This window comes from Crocodylus porosus, unplaced genomic scaffold, assembly GCF_001723895.1.
Source record: "Crocodylus porosus isolate Cpor-Errol unplaced genomic scaffold, CroPor_comp1, whole genome shotgun sequence".
Classification (NCBI taxonomy): Eukaryota; Metazoa; Chordata; order Crocodylia; family Crocodylidae; genus Crocodylus; species Crocodylus porosus.
The window spans coordinates 46,374,314-46,390,100 of record NW_017728948.1 but is presented as its reverse complement, the minus strand read 5'-3'; the positions used below and the strand labels follow the sequence as shown (position 1 = coordinate 46,390,100).

Below are 15,787 nucleotides of genomic sequence, written 5' to 3'. Positions count from 1 at the left end.
GTCCCACACACAAACCCCACCATACACATGAACCCCCCCCCGAACTGCCATACACAACCCCCAGCCACCCTCCCCCACATGCTCCCCCCCCCACACACACACAATATTTTAAATTTATGGAACGTTATATCATCATAAAGTTAGAACAGTTTCAGAGCAGTAAAACAGATCAAATAACCCTCACTTAAAGTGGCATAACTTTAAAATGTTTAGGGCAGGGTGGACAAAGTCCGGCCCATGGGCCAGATCTGGAGAGCAGTGGACTCCATTTCCCAGCAGCCCCAACCTGCATGGCTGGGGCCAGTTTCCATGGAGATGCTGCCATAGTAAAAAGCTGGGGTTTCCATGGAAACCGGCCCCAGCAGCACTGGCAGGGTGACAGGGTGGGGACCTGCAGCAGTGTGGGCTGCAGATCACAGGTCTGCTCTGGCTCTGGCTCTGGCTCTGGCTCTGGACCATGCTGTAACTGCTGCAAGATCCCAGCGGCTCTGGAGCAGCTCCCCACGCCCTGCCAGTGCTGCTGAGGCTGGTCTGCTTTGAAACCCTAGCCTTGCACAGCTGTTGTTGGGGTCACCATAGAAACCAGTTCCAGCCATGTGGGCAGGGGCTGCTGGGAAATGGAGTCTGGCCACTGTCTGGATCCACCATTTTGCCCACCCCTGGTTTAGAGGGTACTTATGGATCCACCATTTTGCCCACCCCTGGTTTAGAGGGTACTTAGCATGGGTTAATAGCCATTAATAGGTGAATGGTCCCATTTTAAGTGCCTCTACGATGGTTTAAAGGTAACCTGTAACACCACCCCAACTGAGGGTTATCTTTGATTTGTTTTACCTAGGCCATTGCAGGGTATTATTAAGTCAGGAAGACAAAATGCTCTATTTTCATTCCTCCAGCATCCCAGGATGCATCATTCCCAGCTCATCCCAGTCCTTTGCTCCATGGGCAAACTTTCTACCCTCCTGAACTTTATACTGCCCAGGGAAGTAATACTGGCCCCAAACCAACACACCTTCCTGCCCTCAATGGGTATAACCCCAGCACTCCCTGACCATCCTGGTACAAGTCAGTTTGTTGCTTGGTTTAACATGCCTTTGCAAACAGCAACAGTAATCATACTGTCTAGAAAGAAAAATGAGTGAGAGAATAGATGGAAACCACCAGGTGGGCACCTTCTTGGCTCCAACTCCAGCTCTGATAGTGGGGAAGGAAAAGAAGCAGTGGTAGTAGACAGTCCAGGAGGAGTAATTTAGGTTTGCTTCCGATATCACCTCCCCTTTTGTTGCTGAAAAACCAAAGGTTTTGGCAACATGTTAGCTGTTCTGTCCTCCCCACTGCTGGAGCCAGAGCAAGTAAGATGCAGAGTGCAGGGAAGGACACTACTTCCCAGGGCCGAGTACTAGCCACTTACACCTGTACTCCCAGCAGCATTGCTTTGCTTTTAGAGGAAGACAGATAAGACAATGTTGGCGATAGCAGGTGTCTTTACTTTATATGGGAAAGACAGAGTTAATATAGACTTAAAAATAATAACTTTCAAATATAGGAATGACACTAGGTATGTGTACACTTGCCATTAGGGGGCAGCAATAAACTGTGGAGCTTATTACTCCCCAGTTTATTGTTTATTGTCTGCACATGTGCCTGAACTACAGCACATTGAGCTGGGTCACCACTGCCCCAGCTGGCAAGGGGCCCAGGGATTCCCCCTTCCAGCCTGGGGCTGCTCTGACTGGGCTTAACCTGCTGTGGAGGGGCTGGCTGGGACACGAGGGTGCTTCATTGTGGAGTTAGCCGGCAGGTAGCCCTGGCACTGAAGCACCCTCATGCCCCAGCCAGCTGGTCAGGGTCTACACGTGTACTCCTGCACATGAAAAAACTCTTCAGCAGGGTAGTACTTGTATTTTGTTCTTACAAGTATAACCCTGCTCATTAAGTATTTCGTATTTACAAGTACTACCCTGTTGCTGAGTGTATCAATTTTGTGCGCCCTAATAGGGGTGCATGTGGAGACACTGAGACATTGGCAACACATAGGGGTTCCATGCAGGTGCATGTGCACCTGCTGAGTTTGGCGGTACACCCCCTGTGCACTGCCAAAGCTGCCAATGGTGCTTGCGGACAGTTGCTGCTCGCCACCCCTGCCATCGGCACTGCCTGCAGCATCCGCAAGCTGTCCCCAATCTCCACTGGCTACCGTGAACACTGCCAGCGGTGCCTGCCAGCAGTCCCTGCAGGTGGTTGCCAACCACAGTTCGGCGTTTGCTACCTGCCCTCCCTGCTGCCAACATTGCCATGGCTACCTGTGGGAGCTCCCTGCTTGAGGTGCAATGCCCCTGCTGCTGCCGCCGCTGCCTCCTGCAGGCAGTTGCCATGCCCCACAGCCTCCAGGGGCACACAGCATTCATGCACTGAGATGTTTACTGCACAGTTAATTAGTCAAACGGGCAGTAAATGTGTCATGTATGTGTGCTTACTGCGTATTTTGAAATTATCAGGGACAACCAACCCCTTTGCCCCTCTCATTTTATATGGCATTTGATACTTGCTTTTCACTTTGCTTTTTTTTGTTTTTATTTTTATTTTTTTCATCTATCTGGATCTTCTCTGTTAAGATCAGACCTACATCAGACTTTTGTGGTGGCTGAAGGTGGGTAAGGTATCTGTACAAGCAGGACTGGCCACTGTTGAGGCTTCCACCCAGGTTCTGGTTTGGTGGTGTGGAGACTGTGGCTTCTAGGTTCCTTTTGGTGACAGCCATGTGGGGAAATGCCTGCAATATGGGCAGTGGTGTCCCTCGGGGAGCAGGCCAAAGAGCTACAAGAGGAGGTAGCAAGGCTCCAAAGCATCCTTTGCCTTGAGGACTTCATTGACTTGATTCTGAGGATCTAGGACAGCAAAGGAAAGACAGCCAGAGGTGACCCTAGAGAAAGGAGAAGATGGGACTCTCAGAAAAGTGGAAGCTTGTGACCTCTGGCAACAAGCAGAAGTCTTCATCCCTGCCTGCAGCAGGTTATGTTGAGAACATATGGAGCCCTAGCAATGGAGGAGAAAGAGCATGTGCTGTCAGCAGAAGAGGCCAGGCCTCCCCAAAGTTGAGAAGACTGAGATCACTGTCACCAAATGGAAGTGATAGGCAGTGGTGGTCAGCAGCTCCCTTTGGCAGGGAACAGAGGTTTTTGATTGTAGCCATGTTAGTCTAAGGGCATAGGCAGGCAAGATTCTTTGAGTAGATGTGATTTATCTTTTATTAGACCAACTGAGTTAGTTTAATAAAAGATATCGCATTTACTCAAAGAGCCTTGCCTGTAGGGAACAGAGGCATTGGTCTGTTGGTCTGACCTGTTGTCTTTTTTGTTTTGTTTTGCTTTTTGGGTGGGGGGGGTGCTTTCCCAGAGCCTGAAGCTGACATGTCTCAGAAAGATTACTGGGACTCCTACAGCCCTCTGACTGCTACCCCATGCTGCTCATTCATGTGGGCACCGATTAAACTTCCAGGAGGGACTCTGAGCAGATCAAGGGTGGCTCTGCGTGCAAGGGTGAAGGGGACAGGGGCTCGGGTGGTGCTCTCCTTACCCTTTCAGGTCAAGGGAAAGGGCCTAGGAAGGATGGCATGCATCTTGCAGATCAATGGTGTTACCAGCAAGGCTTTGGCTTCTTCAGCCACAGGATCCTGTTCTAAGAAGAAGGATTGCTAGGAAGAAATGGGATCAACCTGACAAAGAAGACATCTTTGCAGACAGGTTCGTTAAACTGGTGAGGAGGGCTTTAAATTATGCTTGCTGAGGGTGGCGACCAAAGCCCTGAGGTAAGTGCCTGACCTGGAGGAAGAACAAGCAGGAGGGGCAACAAGACAGGCCTTCTCATTCTTCCTTAGGAAGTAGGGCAATTGGCTAGTTACCTTGGGTGTCTGTACACCAATGCACACAGAGTCTGGAAAACAAGAAGGCAGAACTGTAAGTCCTTGCACAGTCCCAAAACTATGATGTAACTGGAGTAACAGACTTTGTGGGAAGACTTGCATGACTGGAACACTATTATGGATGGGTATATACTGTTCAGGAAGAACAGCCAGGGGAGAAGAGGAGTCATCACTTTATCTAAAACAGCTGTATAGATTTCAGAAAAGCAGACTTTGACTCACTTGGGGAACTGATGGGCAGAATCCCCTGGGAGGCCAGTCTGGTGGGGGAAAGAAGTCCAGGACCACTGTTTCTACTTTACAAAAAAACTTTACTGAGGATGCTGGAATGAACCATCCGGATGCCCAAGAAGACTATCAAGTATGGCATTAGATCAGTTTGGCTTAGTAGGGAATTCATTAGTGAGCTAAAACACAAAAAGGAAGCTTACAAGAAGTGGAAACTTGAATAGATGATTAGGGAGGGGTATTGGTTAGACATGTGAGGATGAAATCGGGAAGGCCCAGGTGCAACTAGAGTTGCAGCTAGCAAGGGACATAGAATCATAGAAGTAGGGTCGGAAGGGACCTTGTAGATCTTCAAGTCCGACCCCCCGCCTGGGCAGGAGGAAAACTGGACTCAAATGAATCCAGCCAGGTAGGCATCAAGCCTCTTCTTAAAGACCCCCAGGGTAGGAGCTAGCACCACTTCCCTTGGAAGCTGGTTCCAGCTCCTAGCCACCCCAACTATGAAGTAGTTCTTGTGGATGTCTAATCTAAAGCTACTCTCCAATAACTTGTGTCCATTATTCCTTGTTATGCCGGGGGTGCTAGGGGAAAGTGTCTCCCCCAAACCCTTCTGGTCCCAGCTAGTGATTTTATAGACAGTCACCAGGTCCCCCCTCAGCCTTCTCTTGTGAAGGCTGAACATGTTTAGGTCCCGCAGTCTTTCATTGTAGGGTCTGCCCTGTTGTCCCTGGATCATGCGGGTGGCCCTCCTTTGGACCCTCTCAGTGTTGTCTACATCCCTCCTGAAGTGGGGTGCACAGAACTGGACACAGTACTCCAGCTGTGGCCTGACCAGCGTTGCATAGAGGGGTAGGATCACCTCCTTGGCTCTACTTGAGAAGCACCTATGGACGCATGACAAGGTGCGGTTAGCCCTGCCAACCATGACTTCGCATTGTCGGCCCATGTTCATCTTGGAGTCAATAATGTCTCCAAGATCTCTTTCTGCCTCCGTGCTCTCAAGAAGGGAGTTTCCCATCTTATAAGTGTGCTGCTGGTTACTACTGCCCAAGTGCAGCACCCTGCACTTGTATTGGAACGCATCCTGTTTGTGTCAGCCCACTTCTGTAACCTATCCAGATCTTGCTGCAATCTTTCCCTCCCTACTAGTGTGCTCACCTCACCCCAAATTTTGGTATCATCAGCGAATTTAAACAGGTTGTTTTTCACCCCGTCGTCCAAATTGCTGATGAAGAAATTGAACAGCACAGGCCCCAGGACCGAGCCCTGGGGGACTCCGCTGCCCACTTCCCCCCAGGTCAAATATGACCCGTCCACCACCACCCTCTGAATACGACCCTTGAGCCAATCTGCAATCCATCTGAGTGTGTAGGAATCAATGCCACAGTTGCCTAGCTTTTTAATGAGGATGGGGTGGGAGGCGGTGTCAAAGGCCTTGCTGAAGTCTAGAAAGACTATGTCTATGGTGACACTTGCATCCCTTGCCTTTGTGACCTGATCATAAAGGGCAATCAGGTTGGTCTGACATGACCTGCCCCTAATGAAACCGTGCTGGTTGCCCTTGAGCATCATCCCTGAAGCCGGCCCATCACAGATGTGCTCCTTGAGGATCTTCTCAAAGAGTTTCCCTAGGATCGAGGTTAGACTGACGGGCCTATAGTTGCCCAGGTCCTCTCTTGTCCCTTTTTTGAAGATGGGGACCACGCTGGCTATCTTCCAATCATCTGGCACCTGGCCCAAGCATCACGAGCGCTCGTAAAGCCATGCCAATGGCCCTGCAATAACCCCTGCTAGCTCCCTCAACACCCTGGGGTGGAAAACATCTGGACCTGCTGACTTGAACACGTCCAACCCCTCCAGAAGCTCTCTAACCTGGTCCTCCCCAACCTGAGGTCTGGAGGCATTCCCCTTGAGTCTGTCTTGCATCACAGTGGGGAAGTCCCAGTCCCTACACAAGAAAACGGAGGTGAAGAATTGGTTAAAGAGGTCTGCTTTCTCCTCCGGTGCAACCACCAGATTGCCCAGTGTATTTTGCAGGGGTCCTACATTACCCGGTGCCGCCTTCATCCTCCCTATATATTTGAAAAAGGACTTTTTATTATCCTTGATCTTGGATGCTAGTCCTAGCTCTATGTCCACCTTAGCTTTCCTGACAGCCCCCCTACAGGCCTGAGCAGAGGAGTTATACTCCTCTTTAGAGATGGCACCCCCCCTTCCACCGGGTGTACGCCATAAAGGATTTCTACAAGTATGTCCATAACAAGAGGAAGATCAGGGCAAGTGTGGGTGTCTTACTGAAAGAGAGAGGTAACCTAGTGACAGATGGTGTGGAAAGTGCTGATGTACTCAATGCCTCTACCTCAGTCCTCAGGCAAGGTCAGTTACCAGACTACTGCACCTGGCAATACAGTTTGTGGAAGAGGTGAGCAGCCAACAGTGGCAAAAGAACAGATTGGAGACTATTTAAAAAAGCTGGATGTTTATAAGTCCATGGGGCTGGATGCTATGCACTCAAGGGAGCTTGTGAAGTTGGCTGATGTAATTGTGGAGCAGCTGGCTGCTATCTTTGAAAGCTTGTGGCAATCAGGAATGGTCCCAGATGATTGAAAAAGAACAAATATAGTCTCCATCTTTGAGAGGGAAGAAACAGGATCTAGGGAACTACAGACCTGTCAGCCTCACTTCAGTCCTTGGGGGTGGGGTGGGGGGAATCATGAAGCAGGTCCTCAAGGAATCCATTTTTAAGCACTTGGAGGGAAAGGTGGTGATTAAGAACAGTCAGCATAAGGCATACGCTGATAAAGACTTTCTTGGCCAATTTATTAGCCAATTTTACAGGAATGCAGCCAGGCAGTATGGAGAGCAGCTGACAAAGAGAAGGGGATGGGGGAAGAGGCATGGGGGGGGCAGATGAAGCCCCTACCGTGAGGGAAGGAGTAGGGCAGGTGCTGCCCAGCTGGAGCTAGACAGAACCACAAGTTTGAGTGCAAGAGGTGCCGGTGGGGAGGGGGGCTGGCTCCCCACTGCTGTGTGCACCCCCTTGCCTCCCTTCCACAGCTGCAGTTTTCTCCCAGCAGCCTAGCCAGTGGGCTGCTCCCTGGTCCCAGACTCCCCTGGGCTGTGAGCAGAGTCACTTGTGCATTTGAGTCTAGTGACGGGGTGGGTAGGAATGGAGGGCCATGCATGTGTGTGTCTGCGCACGTGTGCTGTGCTGTCCTGCCCAGCCCCAGCCCTGGGAGCTGTGGGGCTGGAAGGGGGGGAGGGGTATGCATGCACCTAGTAGGGCCCCATGGTGGCTTCCCCCCACACCCCTTCCTAGATTTATCTCATGATTTTATGTTTACCCTATTTAAACCTGGATCTCCCTTAGTCCAGTAGTTTGGGCTCTCACCCAGGATATTAGGTAAATGGGAGATTGTGGCAGGACCCTTTCTGCTCTCAGTTTTTTTTTACTTTAGCCTTTTGGTTCCTCTACTTTACTTTAAAGTACATAAAGGGGAAATGTTAAACTTCAGGTGCAATGAAAAGTCAAAATGAACGTTCTGTTCTGCTAAAGGGGGAAAAAAAGTAGAACGAGAGATGAAGCAATTGTCATGTGGTGGCACCAGTGATCCTAGAATTTCAAGCTTTGTGTTACTTCCTGTGTTTGGCTCAAATTTAGTTCTGTATCTTCCTACCTAACTTTCCTGGCTTAAGGACCGAGTTGTCTGATTGGTTTCAATTGCATATTGTACTGCTGCATCATCTGAAAGGATCTAAGAGAGAATTTAGATAATTGGAAGAGCATCAGTACCAGGGAAAGCTCCAAGCAAGAATGTGAAATATCAGGCTGAAATGCAGGAAACTAGAACACTTTAGAGCAGCTTGCTAAATTTTTTTTAATGCATTTTAACTTGAAAAAATATGCCAGAAGAGTTAAAATATCTCTTTAGAATCACTTTTTTCAAAAGGATTAGGAGCAAATAATGTAGCTGAAAAAAGTATGTACATCACCAAATGTCTACAAATGGGTTGCAGATGCAAGCAGTTGAATTCTGATGTGTCTTAGGAGTGATAAAATGTTTAATGTTTTTGGTAACTGTAGAGAATATCAACATGCACTCAATTAACTTTTATTAGAGACATCTTCTTTTTCAAATCCTAATTTCTGTCCAGGTTTCTTTGCCACCTGATGAACTCTGAGTAACTAACAAAGTTAACAGGAAAAGCCTGATTTACTGTTTATCTCCACTATGTGTGAACAATCCTTTCTTTCACTAAGTTGGTGTAACCACTGGCCCTACTTTCAAGATGCTGAATATTGTCTTCCTTCCCACAGCTGGCCCTAGTTTTTGTTGGCTCTTTCCTGACTTTCAGGCAACTAAATTCCTCATGGAATTTGGCATTGACAATGGCTGATCAGCTCTAGAAATGTGCCTCCTAGTTCTGCTGCCCTGGACAACTGCCCAGTGTGCTAATACGACAGGATGACTCTGCTCTCACTTCTACCCAATACTCCTGCTCCAGAAATAGGCTTGGGAGCAATGTACGGCATTTGACATGCTGTATGGCTTAGTGCCTAAGCTTAGCAAGAGTAGGCCTGACCCTGAAGAACTTAACACTGGCTAAGCAGCTGCCTCTTTATTCTGCTCAAGATGGAATTGTATCCTTCATCTTGGAACTGGAACTACCATTCCAAATGGCTCTTCTATTAAACTCTTAATCCCTGCAGAGGTTTCATTGCTTCAGTGAACATTAAATATGCATAGTATCTAAAAGTGTACTCTGTGGTACACTTTTAGAATTATTCTAGTGTCATAAAGGTAGCTGTATGACTTTGCAATCCATTAACCCTGCTATAGAATTCAATGTTTTTCTCCTACATAAAGGGAGCAGAAAGAGGCTTGGGGCACAGATGCCCATATTAAGCAGTGTAACTATAAGGTAGGGAGGCAAATCCATTGTGGTTTTGCTTCATGTGGGATAGGAATGGATGAATTAACTGGTTACACTGGGTTAATAGCAGCACTGTGGTATATTTTCCTCCTTGTTAAAATAGTGAAACTTTCATCTGCTTGTGTCCTTGACTAGCTGGTTTAGGTCTACTCTGAATAAAGCCTAGACTTTGTAAGGGATAAGTCTCTATTGAGTATATAAGGCTGTTGGAAAATAATTATGTCCAGAGGACTTATCTGGAAACTGATTTTTGTCTACATACAACCTTTTTCTTCCTGGCACTGTGAACATAGTTGTAGTGGTACAGCTGTATTTAATATAACTTATCCTCAAGCTAGTAAATGGAAGTACAGTTTACAGTTGTATAACTTGTCTGTGCTCTGGGCTGTATTGTTATAGTTATCTTGGCTTAAAAAGAAAATCACACCCCTAACCCAAATAACTACCAGCACAGAAACCGTGTATAATAGAGTCTTGCATTGGGTCGGTAATCTGCAAAGGTGAGAATGTGAACTACTTTTACATTTTGCAGCTTGTGCGCAGGTCGGGGGTTGGGGGGAAGAAAACCAAACAAAAAAACTCCCAACAACCTGTTTTGAGTTGGTTTTGGGTCAGAATGTGAGCCTTGCCACTGGCTGCTGACAAATGTGGGGAAAAAAATGCTTTACCAGAAGAAGTAGCATGAAGAAGGACGAATGGCTGCAAAGGAGATTAAAGAAAAGATAGATCAGGATGTGTCACTTCGAGATCAGCTTTAGACATATTCTAAAAAGCCTGATTTTTTTATACAGATGCTGCAGAGCCAGATTGAACTACCATGCTGCTGCTGCTTCTGGGAAAGCATGGGGGTTTTGTGTTTTTTTTTTTTTTTGCATCTGTCAGCAGCACAGATTGGATTGTAGCTTTTGCTTACAGTGGGTCAGGTCAGTTCATGGGTAAGAAAACTTGCTAATGCAGGTTCAGGTCTGGTCACATAATATCAGGTGTGAGTCAGAAGTGGGCCTTTAAAATCAGACTTGCCTAGGCCTTGGTGTCAGCAGTGGAGCCATCCACAGCTCTGTTCTTTAACAGTGTCTCATGCTGCTCATTCTGTTGTTCCACTTCCTAGGAAATATATTGGCAGACAAAGATGACCTTTGTAAGTGTGCTAATTTATCACCACCTCGGACCTCTGTTTGCCAGATCAGCTCTTCATGTACTTTGTTCACACTTTTTCTCCTTTCCTGGTTAAATCCAGGCTGAATTATAATTTATTAATAGCTCTAGTCATCATCCTTAAAGCTCTTCACTCTCTGAAAATGTGCCTGATAGAAGTTTGAGTGCAATTTTGGTAACATGCTTGCCAGAGTAGACAGTTGAATGGGCTTATTGTTTCGGTATGTACTTTGTCTGGAAGATCCTGATTTCAATTCCTGACTTCTATAACAGATGGTCTGTATAACCTTAGGCAAGAGTGAGATCTCTCTGCTTCTCCATGGCCTAGTAGGTAGTAATAATTCCTCCTCTCCAATTAAGTTAAATTCCTAAGAACAAATGCAAAAGACAAGGGTTTTCTGGGGAGGGAGAGGGCTGGTGGGGAGGGGGTGGTGGTTGTCTTCTGTTAGCCCTGGGCCACGGCTGAGAACTAGACAAACTCTCAAATGCAGTGGCATTTGCCATGAGGTTACAAAAACAGGGATGGTTTCTTATTGTGTATTTGTGCAGTGGGGTCACAATCTGATTAGCAGGTGTAGGCACTGAAAAGATACCAATTACTTATTAATATGGAGAAATCAGCCTTTATATGCATCTTGGGACACCTCTAATCTTTGGGTAAAGGACCTTCTGCAAACGGACGTATCCAAACTGGCCCTATTCTCAAGATGGAAATACCAACTTCAGCAGAAACATGGCTGCACTGTCTCCGTACTGCTTCAGGGTGGGTGTCTCAGTGAGGCATGCTTCACCTACTCTACACATGCTGCCTGTCAAAACTACATCTCTTGCAGCTGAGAGAGAGCTTACTGTGTCTCACTCAGTACCACATAAAGATGGTACTTCAGGAGGAAGTGGGATTAGTCTGCCTCAATGCTGTAGTCCAGTACAGTACTGAGGTAGTACAGATATGCCCTGTATATTCCTAAATTCAATGTAAAGAAGTATATGCTTAGGCTTTTTTTTAATATAAATGTCAGTTATAAATGCATGTGTGTGTTTTTTGTTTTTCCTGCACTTTTACTAATGCAGTTTCACTTAGCATTCTGGGAGCGTTGGTGTTTTAAACCATTTCTCAACTTGCATTGCTTAACTAGTCCTCTAGTGACTAAATTAACAGATTTTTATTTTTAAACTAGTCTATTGAAAACGTCATACCTGATAGAATTCTTTATTACACATTCAGTTGTCAGACTGCTGTACGCTTGGGACTAGGCTTAGGTTGACAAACTTATATGAGTCAAGACAGTCTACTCTGACTGCAGTTAGCAGCCCAATTTCATATAAATTAGGGTTTTCAGGGCTCATAACCACTTCATGTTCCAACAGTTGTCAACAGGATCTGTTGAATAAACTGGTAAATAAAATGGTTAAGTTTACAGCCATATTCTACAAACCACCCTACTTTCAAAGACAGCCAGAAAAAAATATTGCTTCTCTTTCTGAACTTCAGATATATAAATCAAATGCCTCTCATCTCTCCTGTTTCCGTTGTGCTACGCTGGGCTTTGTGAACAGACAGTTTCTGAGCACTAGCAATTTGCTTGGGTCAATACTAGCAATTTGCATGAACCCTCCAACATGGTTCTAAAATGGTTATAAAATGAAATGTCAGGTTGTTTTCAAAATGTAATAAATGAATCAAAATCTAGATGTGCAAATAGAATATCCACCTGGAAATGCTTGCGAAAAGTCAGGATATCTTAAAAACTAAAACTATTCTATCGAAAACATTATGCATGATAGAATTCTTTATTACACATTCACTTGTCAGATTGCTGTACACCTGGAAATGCTTGCAAAAAGTCAGGATATCTTGTATAGATAATCTGTTCTTTACAGAAAATACTGTTATCAGATATAGCATGTTTCAGTCCAGTGGCTTTCCATAGATTCTCTTCTATTTTATTCAGACTGCAAAAATTGGCTAAACTGTTGTGATTGTTTGCAGTTCAGGGGGGTGGAAGAATACCTCCAAGTACCCCATTCTAGATGCAAATGGATCTCTGTCTCTTAGACCAGCTGTTGTTTTACTTCTAATATACAGTCATCAATGCTTAATTTCAAAAGAGAAGCACCCATGTGCTATGGTTGGGATACTGTCTCTAGCAATTCCCCACTTACACCTACTTTAGTTACAAATCTCTCTTTCTAGCCCATCTCTGCCATAGGTTGGTGAGGGTGAAGCTTGGTATGCAAAGTTACTTTGAGGAGTGGAGCCCTAACCCAAAGAAACACAGACCACAGCAGCCTACTACTAAATCAGAATAGATTCATAACTTAAAAAGAAAAAAAATGTTTGAAGGCGGGGGGAGAGAGCACTAAAGGTGGCTTGCTGGGATTCTCCATGAGCTGTCTAGGAACAACCTGCCCAGCCACCCAATCAGGTGAGCCAGGGACAGTTAGGGAGAGGGACTGAGCAGCTTGGAGGAGAAATGCAGATATGGGAGAAAGCTCTGCCTGGTACTTCCTAGCACAACTACAGATTCCTCTTATACCACTAAAAACTCTGCTCCCTTGAATTACTTTCCATCTGCATGGATCAAATCCCCCCATAGATCCCCTCAATGTTCCCGCAGTCCTCACCCACAAAGCTGTAGCGTCCACTCTATGATGTACCGAAACACAAGTCATCGGGTGCAGAACAAGGGTCACTTGATGAAAGTAAATAGGCTTTGATATACAAAAGGTCAACGTTCACGTGTTGGGGGCGGGGCATTGAGCATGCCTACAGTGGAGGAAGAGTCTGCAGGAAGAGGTCAGGGGGAATGAGCTGCAGGCTGTGGTTTGTGCCGTCTGAGCTAGAGAGAGGTTGTGGACGGGCCATGAGGCAGGGGGGCTCCAATCAACCTGCCCCTCTCAGGCTGGGCAAACCCCAGCCTGCAGTTTGCTCTCCCTCCTCCTCCCTCCCTTCCTGCAGACAGCCCTGGGAGTGGTGCACGGCTGCTTCAGCCCAGCCCTGATCATCAAGCAGCAGATTAAGTCTAGGGAACACAAGTCCCCTAAGGCGCTCCAAAGCGCAGTGCCTTCATCTGATCCCTCACTTGATAAGGTTTAAGTTGTTGTGTGATTCTGAGGGGTTTCAAGGAATAAGCAGAGGCCACAGTAGAAGCAGGGTTTGTTTGCCAAATATGCCTCTTTTCAGGCAATGGAAAGTTTATTGCTTCACTTTCCTGAAATAATAACCACTGTACATGGCTATACATAAGAGTTTTCTACTTAGACTTGGGTTTAAAGGCAGGGAATACCTGCATTTAATCCTTTTAAAAGTGCTTGGCAGCCAAACACTAGTTTTGCAAAATTCAATGACTTAGGTACCCAAATATAGAGTTTCGAGCCTAATTTAGGCAAAACTTTTGAAACTTTGACTTCTGTATATTTTTTCATAAAGGAATAATGTCAGCACAACTTCTTCACTGTAGATAAGCAAACATCCTTACAACAACTGGACTGGTAATTCCAGAGGCAGTATTGTTCTGATATTCCCTTACTTCCAATTTCCTATATCAAAGCATATCTTTACCAGGAGCACACAAATCTATACAGATGCTGCATCAGGTATCAGGTTGAAGACAGATTTTTGAAGCAGTCTAGGCTGAGTTTACTTTGCAATTATAGGAAACTCTTTTGAAGGCTGAATTTAAAGTTTCCATTTTGTGGGGTGTAATCCAATGCCAGTGTAATGTAATTCTTCTCTGAATGCTAAATTCTAAAATGAGACCAAGACTGAGACCCCAAGCAATTAACTTAGTGGCAAATTTCCCCTATAAATAAATTCTGAAGTTTTCAAAACATGGTACCTGATATAAGAAGGGAAGCACTGTGCAAAGAAATAGCAATAACTGTAGAAAAGGAAAATACTTTGATTTTCCGCTTCTATTTGCAATAGTAGAGCAAAGCAGCACCTATGTTGATAGGTTCCTGGTTTAAATCACCTTGGAAAGATGTCATAAATATAGTCAGGCAATTGTAGGTAGACAGTGTCTGAGATTTCCCAGATTATCAAATCTTGACTAAAGCCACCCCATAAATCCTACAGGTGAAGTGTAAGAAGAAAATTAAATTTGTGAGCAAATTAGGCTTGGGCAGCAGGTAATGGAGTTGCTCTTCCACATTAAACCTTCCTAGGATGATGATTATATTGCTTTTCTAAACAGTTATCTGAAAAGAATGAAGAATTAATATTCATGTACATTTTCAGATTATTCAGGAAAATACTGATACTTTTAATAAAACCCATCAAAGCTTTCCTTTATTAAAGTACTAAAAGTTTATAAAAATGAGGTATTAATGTACCTATATTTAAAATAATTCAATTATTGGAGAATGACTGACGTTAGTAATCACAAATATTTTATTAAAAGCAGCTTACTCTACATTTGTTTTGGTATAATATCTCCCAAATAGTTTACCTCACCTTGTTTTATTGTGCTGATGAAATTGTCTTCATCCCTGTAGTACTTATAATTAAAATAGTATTTCATCATTTTTGCTTGTCTGCATGATGATTGTTAAACATGCATTTTTTTTTTAAGTTGGGCATTCTTTAACAAATGTTTGCTTTTTTCACTTTCACTTTAATTCTGCTAGGTTTGTTTTTTTGGTATATCAGTTTGGCTGTATAGCCATGAGACTATTACCTTTAAGGGTGAAGAATGTATGGAGATGTGGGCTTGTTGAAAGCCTAGGAACAATTACTATCTGTTGATAAATGTATGTTTAGTTATAAAAAGTACCGGATTAGTTTAAAAAAGAAAACCAGGTTTGGTCACTCAGTGAGACTACTAACTTTCTGTAAGAGATTTACAAACCTTGCTGTTTCTGTAGTGTAATAGTTCTGTCTTTGACTTTGCACTATTAGAGCAACTAAGAATATCATTGAAACTTGCTGTTGACTGTTCTTACTCAGTGCTCCAAATATGCCTGTGAGCAAAAAGATGTAATGTAAAAAGTGGCATGCCTACCATTCAGTCAGTAATCCATGTCCTGCCTGTTTAAAGTGTTTGTTCAAACTGTGCATCAGGTAAATTTTAAAGGACCTTGAATTCCTTTATCTCAATACAGAAGACAAATTCCCCAGAAGAAACTTAATAATTTCTATCGGCTTAGAAAAAGCGATCTACTTAAATCATTCTGGAAGCATGCTATGAAGTAGCCCTGCTACTTGCTCTTGATCAGCTGGGAGGCAAAAAGCACAGCTTTAAGTATGCCGCAGTTTTGCCTCCCACCACTGATTGGGAGAGGCCCTGGGACCCTGCTGCTTTCCACTGATCACTGCAGGGGGGCTCTGTTCCTTGCCCTTTTGCCCAACCATGCAGGGACCGTCATCTCCTCCCTATAAGCCTGGGAGCAGATGAGCACCAAGTCTACCAGACTGCCCAGCAAGGGGCCCCTGGGATGCCAATGGAATGCAAACTAACTTGAATTGCAATGGAATCTGGTACAGACGCTTGATAAAGAACTCTAACCTAAAGCACTTTAGCCTGAAAGCACATCCATTCAAGGTTA

General features: G+C 45.0%; 1 long non-coding RNA gene across 1 annotated transcript in view; it reads left to right on the top strand.

Moving 5' to 3' along the window:
- Window positions 1-292, top strand: part of LOC109322325 — a 12,649-nt gene extending 12,357 nt beyond the window's left edge. The window contains exon 3 of the long non-coding RNA XR_002104354.1: window positions 280-292. This is a non-coding gene — a long non-coding RNA (uncharacterized LOC109322325). The remainder of the gene's footprint in view (window positions 1-279) is intronic.
- The last annotated feature ends 15,495 nt before the right edge of the window (window positions 293-15,787 follow it).